This window comes from Rhinolophus ferrumequinum, chromosome 4 (genome assembly GCF_004115265.2).
Source record: "Rhinolophus ferrumequinum isolate MPI-CBG mRhiFer1 chromosome 4, mRhiFer1_v1.p, whole genome shotgun sequence".
NCBI classification, from domain to species: Eukaryota; Metazoa; Chordata; class Mammalia; order Chiroptera; family Rhinolophidae; genus Rhinolophus; species Rhinolophus ferrumequinum.
In genome coordinates, this window is record NC_046287.1 from 41,201,348 (window position 1) to 41,211,418 (window position 10,071).

At 41.3% G+C, this 10,071-nt stretch overlaps 1 non-coding gene across 1 annotated transcript; it reads right to left on the reverse strand.

Moving 5' to 3' along the window:
• Positions 1-7,470: 7,470 nt before the first annotated feature.
• TRNAF-GAA (transfer RNA phenylalanine (anticodon GAA)) lies at positions 7,471-7,543 on the reverse strand. Its single transcript has one exon. It is a non-coding gene; the product is annotated as a tRNA-Phe (tRNA).
• Positions 7,544-10,071: the final 2,528 nt, after the last annotated feature.

Genomic DNA, 10,071 nt, shown 5'->3' on the forward strand with positions numbered 1-10,071 from the left:
CAGTAACAAAGAGATTCAACGCCCTGCTCTCCTGTTCTGCTATGTTGAAGAAGATCTAGAACCTTTTTTCTCCCCTCTTTTTTTTTTAATTATGCAGGTGAGAAAAAATTTTAAATACAGACAAAAAGAAAACAGTGAAAATCATCTATAATCTTAAATTAGCCGTACAATCCTTTCGGTTCTTCTGAAAGTGTAGCTTATTTTGAAATCAACAGATGTGAAGTATTTCCTGAGGACCTAAAATGTTTCTGGCACAGGGCTATGTGACGTACTGCATAGAAAAGGAATAGGAATCTCAGTCTACACCCTCCGAAGAGTTAATAATTGTCTTGTTAGAGAAAGAATGTACTAAAAGGAAGCACAGCCAGGGTCTATGACACGGAGGGGAGCCACCCCAGGAGGCTCAAAGGGAGGCAATGTATTATTATTCATCCACTAAATACGAGTCGAGCGTGTACTTGTGCGCTCTGCCATGCGCGTGGTCATGATCTTAAGGAGATAAGAGCAGCCAGTCATGAAGAAGGACCTGTGAAATACAAGCAAATATTATCTAGATGGACATGTGAACAAAGGGCAGGAGTCACAGCGTGGAGGGAACATCCAAGCGTTCCTGGGGAGCCAGGAGCAACTGATACTTAAACTGCATCCTGAAGGAAGAGAGCAGCGTGCCCGGGGCACTTCCCGAGCTCGCAGTTATGTGCCTGACATGACACGCTGAGCACGTTTCACAGATTCTCTCGGTTAATTCTCACAATAGCTCTATAAAATAAGTATTTTTCCTCTTCTCCCTTTTACAGATTAAAAGACTGAAACTGAGGCTACAAAATTTACGATCATCACACAGCCAGTAGGGGGAGTCAGAGCTCAGCTCCAGCAGCCGCCGCCAGGGCTCGGCTCCTGACCACGCCCCATGCCGTATGCGCATGTCTACGCGTAGCAATGGCACCTTCGCAGCCCCCTGCTGTCCCGAATTTCCTCCTCTTCGTCCACTGCAGTCTAAAAATCGCATGGCTTTTTTGCACCCTCCCTAGTTTTGTTTTGTTTTTTTTTGTTGTTGTTTTTTACAACGTGAGTTCAAGGCTATAAACTTGAACTTGTTGCAATGAGCCTCACCTCAGATTCTTCAGCCAGATTGACTGAGGGTTACAGGCACTCCACTGCCTGTCACGAAAGCAAATGAGAATTTAGATTTAAAAGAAATTAAGTTACATTAAGACTCTCTTGAAATTGCTCTCTATGTCTGGGATAAAAACCCTTTTCTGAGGATTCCCGCCTTAACAGCTAGGTCAATTGTCCTAGCCTCCCCTCTGCTTCTCCACTCTCACCCCTACCACTGCAGGGGAAAGGGTCTGACTGCCCCTGCTCCTTCCTGCCTGCCGGTTTTCTTTTCCTTGCTGTCTTTGCCCTTTTCCTTTTGTTCTGAGAGCCCAAGCACTATTCCACCTTCAAGCGGTCTTTAGTCCACACCCCTCTAGCTATTCCAGGTCACATGATCTCTTTCAGTGCACCAATATTCAATAATACTTGCTTTTTTTTTTTTTTTCCGCTAGACCCTGGAAACTCTGAAGTACCTTCCCTAAAGCCAATGCCACCTTTTCTGAGGAGGTAGCATTTTACCACAGGAAAAAACACACATTCAAAACAAAATGAAAGATGGGACAGAATCACGTGCCCAATGCATAGTAGTGAGCTCTTTGGGAGGTCAAAATGGGTAGAGATCAATATTAGTTTAAAGTATGGGAGAAGGTTTCATGAGGAGGCAAAACTTGAGAGAGAACTTGAATGATGGGTGTGAATTGAAGAGACACTAAAGGAATAAGATGTGAAATAAACAGGCATCTGATTTTATTTTTCTCTGAGCAATTTACCAACTTGACATAAGAAAATGCTGAAAAGGGAAATGTTTTTATGCTCTTGTATATCTGTATTTCATTCTTGTCAATAGCTGAACCTACTCAACAAATCAGGCCTTCATTTTGCAAACAGAATAAAATCACATATTTCTGTTAATAATTATTCCTAGAATAGGAGATCAGACCATTCAAATTTAGGTACAGTTTATAGATTTAATATTCAAGTCCTTTACAATCACATCTTTAGACTCTGATTCAATTAGGGAATGTAAACCTTGTTGGGCGAGTTTATCTCTCAATACTTTACAGGACCCTAAACATGGTTTAAAAGTTCAGCTCAGGTTTATAATCAGTTAAAGGAAAAAAGGAAAGTATGGTGTGTGAAAAGAAGAATGTACATCTTTAGAAAAAAATTTATGACAGTGTGCATAATAACAATACTATTTGTATAAAATGAGATATATAGACATACGTGTGTGTTTATACAAAAATTATTGACCAAAGAATACACTCGAAGCTACAAACAATGGCCATCTCTGTAGAGGGTAACTAGGCACAGAACTAAAATAGAAACGTACTTTTCATTGTATACTTCTTTCTCTATTTGAATTTTTCACCATGTGTTTCATTTATCAATTCTAAAAAAGAAATTTAAAAATTTTTAACATTTTCTCAAATTTCAACTTCTTAAATGTGAGAATAGACTCTCTGAGTTGGGAGAGAGGGAGTGAAAAAGAAGACAGTATGCGAAGAATAAAAGGAAACAGAAGTTGTGGAATAGATGCTATGCTCTGGAAACTAAGGGATGCAGAACGAAAACAAAACTGGTCACATTGGCCTCTTGTTTATAGGACAATTTCCCTGGGACTGGGCTCCCCAGATAAGAGACCAATAGAAAAGTAGAGTCAATGGCGACGTAGACTTTGTGAAATGAGAAAGACTCTGGGAAGATTCAGATTTCAAAGAGAACCACACTAATGTGGAAAGAACGGGGCTCTGCCCTGTCTCTACACATGGGCCATTGCACTGTGTAGGTACTCCAGAGGCCGGACTCTGGATTTTAGGAAATCACCTGCCCCTATATTTGCCTTCACACAAGTAAATGTATATAACTATATCAATGTTCATTTCCTAGATAATTAACTGCATAGAATACTGCTTACCTATCAAATTTCCCTGCAGGTAACATGAAACTTACATGAAGCAGACTGACAGGATGCTCGCCTCCCCTTTAACAGGACACATCAGTGCCATTTAAGTGTGTGCATTACTGTGTAAGCATTTTAAACCTTAAGTCAGGTCTTCACACTGACCAAGAATTCTTGGGCATTCCATCTTTACATACCTATTCTCTTCCCTTCATTCAAGGCCATCAAGAATGGAATGGCAATTTTCTGAATTCTTAGCATATACTGCTTCATGTATTCACCTCCACACATTTCAATTTGCCTGAAACTCTACTGAAAGACCCAGATTTTTCACTTTTCTAACATTCAGTCCATCTTTAAGCAGACATTTGCTCTGAGAAAAGTATTTAGAAAACTAAAATCATTTACTTGCAAAGACATTTAATAAGGAAGTCCAAGTTTTAAAAGTACAAGAAACGCTGAAATAAACCCTCCAAAAATCAAACACACCCACAATCTACACACAAGATGAGTAACATTACCAAGTTTACAGTTAGTCTGTTCATGGTGGGAAAACAGCAATTTTGCCGCAGTATTTTTATCTTCAAAAGTCACCACATATCTTCAGATATCAACATTGAAATTATCATGGATAAAATTATCTTTGATGCAAAGTAATTAACTTTCAGGAAAGGCTCATGTCTTCATTGATTAGGAGGACGCAAACTAGACATGGGGCTCCTCTGGGGGAAGGGGCTGTCTCGGTTTGTCTCAGGAGGCAGAGTGCTTTTGAAAATGTTTTCTTTCATAATTCTGACATGCACACTAATTCATCACAGACACAGGGTCAGATGCCTTCTAGACATACTTAATGTTAAGAAATAATAGAATCCATCCCAATCACCCTTTTTATGGTTTCTACCAGCAATGTCCACACCCCACACTATCCTACCCCCTTCCTTCCAAAACTGTCAGCAGTAACAACCACAAAGAAACCACAAAGTAGTAGATTTTTTGGAAGTGTCTGAAGGGTGGCAGAATATGCCAACCCAAACATGCTCCTTTCATGTAAGGTTTATTTTGAGCTCAAGGCAATTGAGAAGAAGCAGATATAAGAAAAGCTCTCTGCCCTCCCCTGTTTGCCTAAAAGCAGAACATAATTTTGTAAATGTGTTCCCTCTCCTCTCTCTACCAGAAAGGACAGAAGTTAATTACCAGAGAAAACTCTAGACCCTAATCAGCCCAGAGATGGCACCAGAGAAATCTACATAACAAACGTGACTAACGAGCCTTTATTTTCCATTATTTCCCTCCATATATCTTCCTTCCCATTATTGTCACCCTAGAAATAAAAAGTCCTTTTCCTTTGTCGTGTCACTTCTCTACCAATTTAATTTTCTTTTGTTAAGATGCTGTATAAGCCCAAATTCTAACCACCCTCATCACTGAGTATGCCCATGTGTATCCATGGTGCACGTGTTAATAAACTTCATTTTTCTCTTGTTAATCTGCCTTTTGTCAGTCTAATTTACAAGGCCCCAACCAAGAACCTAGGAGAAGTTAGTGGGGAAAAGTTTCCTCCTCCCCTATATACCAAAGTTGGATAGTCTCCTCTTAACACAGACAAATCTATTTAACAGCAATTCTCTGGATTACCCAATGTTGGCCAGATGCTTCTCTAGCACAAAACTAAGTCAAATATTTTATCACAACTCTTCTCTTTATCTAACAGAAATCTCTTCTGCGTTCATCTAAACCCATTTCTTCTTGTGCCATCTCCCTGGAAATTACATAGTCCTCAGAAACAATAATTTAAAGACAGTAATCAAGTTACGCTTAGCTTGTGCTCGCTTTGGCAGCACATATACTAAAATTGGAAGTTACCCTACCCTTAGCTTTCTTTTATCTTAACAAATTTATTTCATATTCTTTTATTGTTGTTTTTAAAATAAATTTCGTTCTTTATCATGTTTTTGTTCTTTGCTAACCCTTTCTTCTTGAGTTAATCAAAACTGAACAAAATGCCTAGATCCAAGATGGCAGAGTAGATAAACACTGTGCATGCTTCCTTCCATGAACACATAAAAATTATAACTAAATTATAGAAAAATCAACCTGGAGAACCATCTGAACAAAAGTTTTATAATTAAAAATATAAAGAAGCCACATCGATCCTGGTAGGAGGGGTGGAGACACAAAAAGGGCTCGCACCAAACCTTCCTGTGATGGTTGAAAATCAGGAGGGACATCTTGGCAACAGAGGTTCCCCCCAGAGAAGCGAGGGACCCCAGTCCCACACCAGCCTCCCCAGCCTGGAGTACTGGTGCCTGGAAGATGAGCCCTACACAACATCTGGTTGTGAAGAACAGTGGGGATTATAACCATCTGGGTGGGACAAAAGGCTGTGGGAAATCCTCTTAAAGGGCCCAAGCAAAGACTCACTGACACTCACCCAGAGCTCTGGCAGAGGAACGGTGACTTGAGGGGCATCCAAGCATAAGGTGAGGCAGACTAAGGTGTGAAGTTTCAAGGCTAGCGCTGGAGGACCTGTGTGTGGGGACCTTCTCCCGTGCAGCTGGCAGGCAGGCAGGCGCCATCTTAACTGGGTTGAGCCCGCCCCCACCATGGCCAAATCTGAACCTGATTGGCCTGGTGAGCTCCACTGTGCCCCGCCCCCACCCAAGTCCCCCAGCACTGGAGGCACTTTCTCCCTAGCCAAGAAATCTTCCTCTGAGAGCCCACTCAAGACCTACTTCCTCATGGAGCTGTTTCTGATTAACCAGCAAATGTTTTTAGTGTCCTCCTCCAATCACTTTTATTTTTATGCACATGTCTTAACCAAACATTTCAACAAATACTGTATTCACATATAGTAACCTTTAGGAGATAATAGATGTTAGATACCTAACATACACAATATTTAATCCTTGCAATACTACAAGAACTGTTAATTGTAAAAGAAGATAATGATATATACTTCATAAGGTAGTTATAAAGATCAAATAATGCCTGGCACATAGTGAGAGGTCGATAATTAATGTCCAATAGTTGAATCAATTAATAACCTGACAGCACACAGTAGTTCATAAATGTGAGTTGCCTTTCCCTCTCAAACCAATAGAAATAGGAGATCTACAAGACTGAATGCAGAAATCCAACAAGTGGCTGTCTTTCATCTGGAGAAGAGCAACTCACCACCGCACTAAACTGTATATTCCATTTTCTAGTGACTCTAATAGATTGAAATTTGTTCCTCCTTTAATTCAAATCTACATCCCTGCAACTTCTACCCCCTGAGTCCTGACTCAGCAACCAAGAGCCACACAAAATAGATCAGCACTTAGGCCTCCATTTCCTTTACTCCATACTACCTAATTTAGGTGCAGGGTGGGCTTCCACAAGTAGGTAGGAAAGGTGATGCCCCTACATATCCCACCCCTAACACACACACACACACACACACACGCACGCACGCACACACACGCACACACCATGAAGGCAAAAATTCTCAGAAAAATTGATTTTGATCACGTCAAAGTTTTACAACACACTTGCTGAACGAAAGAAAGCAGAAGAAAAAGCTTGTTCACAAAAACAGTCTTAATAAAGGGCCCTTTTAGAAATAGAAAGGAATGTCTAGATAAGTGGATGGATCTCAAATTTCAGTTGCTTGGAATCCCACTTGGAGGGCTTGTTAAAACACTTAGTGTTGGAAACAAGAGTTTCTGATTCAGTAAGTCTGGGGTAGGGTTCAGAATTTACATCTCTAACCAGGTGAAAATGAGGATCCTGGTTCCCGGACCACACTTTGAGAACCACTGTTTCAGAGGCAAAATAAATTTCTTTAAGGGCAAACTGATTAATTTTACATAGCTGTATAGCTGCCACGCCTTTAGGCAAGTAACCCTGGCTATGCCACCTGAGCTGCCCTGCGCGCTCCTCTAACCAGAAATACCCAACCATCCGATTCCCTACACCCTCCAGGCCAAATGGGAGCCATCTGATTAAACAGCAGGGTTTTTGCTTTTCAAATTGGGATGCTTTAGGGAAGGAAATTTGGGATATAGTTGTCTCTCTCGCCTCCCAACCCCAGACAGATCGACTTCTTTCTCACAGTAGCCCTCAAGGTGGTGCTGCTCAGGCTACCAGCACGCTGCACCTTCTCATCACCTGGAGGGACCCTCAGGACGTGGGTGGGACCGGAGACCGCTGGACTTCTCCGCCCCTGGGGTGGAGCCGGGCTTCTCCAGCCCACAAGCTCCGCACTGCGCACGCGCAGCAGCGCCTCTGTCACCGCCCGGGAGTGACTCCGGACGTGGCTGTGCTTAGCGACTACCTCCCTAAAAATGACTGAGAATGGCGGTTTCCACTCGTCTCTCACCTTCCAAGTCCTAGTTTTCACCCGAGCAGGCATTAATGAGCCAGTTTATTGATGACAGGGGATCCTACGAAATTGGAATCCCTTCGAATTAAGAAAAAGAAGGAAGCCCTGCCGAAACCCGGGATCGAACCAGGGACCTTTAGATCTTCAGTCTAACGCTCTCCCAACTGAGCTATTTCGGCGCCTTTTTGTCTCCTTTTAGAGTATGATATTACCGAACTCCTCTTGTCCGCCCATTCTGTCCTTTCTTAATTGTTTATCCAGCCACCTTGTGACCCTGGGTCCTCGAAATACCCCGTTAACCTACCCCACTATGCTCAGAGCCAGCCTGGCACACTTCAGGAGCTCGGTAAAAGCTTGGCGTGCTCATTAAGGACAATTATCCATCGTCAATACTACTTCCCATACCAGTAGACAAATGTTTTTGAAACATCTGCTACGCGCCAGGCACAGACATTCTGCAGTGCCCAAACATCCTTTTTTTTCTCTCTGTCCAATTAAATTGTAATTCTCTGAAGGCAAGGATGATTGTCTTACTGCCCTTTCAGCTTGCTCCTTAGAGCTTTGCATTTAAGTACATATTTCACAGCCAATTTATAGGGGTGGACGGATGTATGTATGCATTTGAACGTGAAAAAAAAAAAGACTGAATATTTGCAAGTGTTTGCAATCGCTAAGGTGGAAAGTCATTTTCTGAGTTCCTTTGTTGTATCAAATCCAGATAACAAAAAGCTGGAGATTTAAAAAAAAGTCATTGACTAAGGAGAGGAAAGAGACCAAGGAGAACTTGAGGGTAGATATTGATCTATGAAGGCTTTGGGGGGTTTGGAGTGGAAGAAGGAGAAATTTGAAGCATCTGCCTTGTGCGGGTCACATATAAAGAAAGAGACGAGAAAAGAGGACTTTTACAGGCTTTCTTGTGTGTCGTGAATAGCACATTCTCCTTTCACATTCTCAAAACACCGCAAGAAAGACTTGAAACTGAGTGACTAGGAAAGTGGCAAGTAAATTTTGATGGTGTTTGGAATGGGGGTAGGAGGAGAAGAAAAGGTCCAGGGTCTGAAGGGAAATGGAGGAAAAAGGATAGGAGAGATAAGAGAAGGAAGGATACAACCAACTTACTTCGTGTCTCACAGTTTAATGTGATAAGATCCTTTGGCAAATTACAAGACAATAGAAACTTATTGTAATAGTGATCATTTGTCGAGTAAAGGTGGCTTTCAGCATTTAAGTGTTGTGATGTATATCATTGATTAACGGGGTGGCCCCACAGCCTCGTTTGCCCAGGACACTCCTTGTTTGCCTCTGTTGTCTCAGAATCCTGTCGTTGTAGTACCGCTTCACTCTTAAAAGTATCCTGGAATGACTGGGAAATAAACAATGTGATCCCCCAATTTAGAAGCTGTGGAAAAGAGCCACAGCTTGGTGCTACACGATGAACTCCACTAGTTTCACCATTAGTGAAAAGATTTTTAGCATCAGCTCAATATTTGTTGTTGCTGTTTTACAAAGGGGACCGAAAGTTTCCCAGACTTAGTTTAGTGTCATAGTTCCCAAAGTGGTGCAACTAAGTGCTGTGGGACTGCAGTGTTGAATATTTATATTTTTTGAAGGAAACAGTGATATTGAACATCTGTGGGACACGGCACAAACTACTAGGTAGTTCATAGTTTCAGCAATAGATCACTACATATTTCTTTCAGTGACATCACCTCTTTGCGAGGCTAGGTTTTCAACCGTTGTCATAAAAAGCAATTGCCCGTGACAATAAATTTGTAACAGGAAATAAGAATGGCAGTGTCCAGTGTGCTTCAAAGATTTGAGAAATTGTGCACTACCCAACAGGTGCACACATCCCACTCATAAGTAATGATGAGTGTTTATGAATGAAATAAAAATAGAACTTCTCTCTCTTTCAATTTATGTGTATAATTTTTTCCAAAGTTACAAAGTTGTTGGCCATAAATACTTAATACATTGTTTGGGCCTGAGCACTGCCTAAAAGGAACTGTTCGGTATTTCTTTTGGCCTAGGGCATTGGAAAAAATTATTGAGACACCAAGAGCATTATAAACAGAGAACATTTATAAACCTCTAGCTTGGTGCCTTAGTGTTGATAACAGAAATGAAAATTACTACTGAGCTTGGGAGAAAATACGGCTTTGCTCAGTAAGATTGCAGAGGCAAGAAGAACCATCCAAACACCAACAGAGGCCCTGTGCCAAAGGCTAAAGTGAAGTGAAAATCTGCACACAAGTCACAGTAAGGAGCAGATGTTGAAGTTGGCATTCAAATGAGGAGAATGATGTTGAAGACTACGTTCAAAAGAAGTTTTGTGTAGGCTGCAGCCCTGTCTTCCAAATTAGTCCATGGATTTTGGCCAACTCCAGTCTAATTACCTATGATAACTATGAAAACTAATTATGAGAAGACCTAAGAATAAAACAACTAAAGAGAATATGTTGTATGTCGTTATAACATCTAGTAAAGTTTTGAACGGCTGTCGACTGATAATCTGTCCTTAACTTTGCTTCTGAAACCCCACAGCACAAAAAAATAGCACTTCTTTTGATTTGCCTCTGACTTTAATCAGTACTTCTCAAAAATGTTAAAAGCGATGGGACTATGAAAAGAAAATAGGAGCCAGTTTGAAGGTGCTTCCACTGGCCAAATCTGGAACAATCTGAGCATCAAAATAAATAAGAAGAGC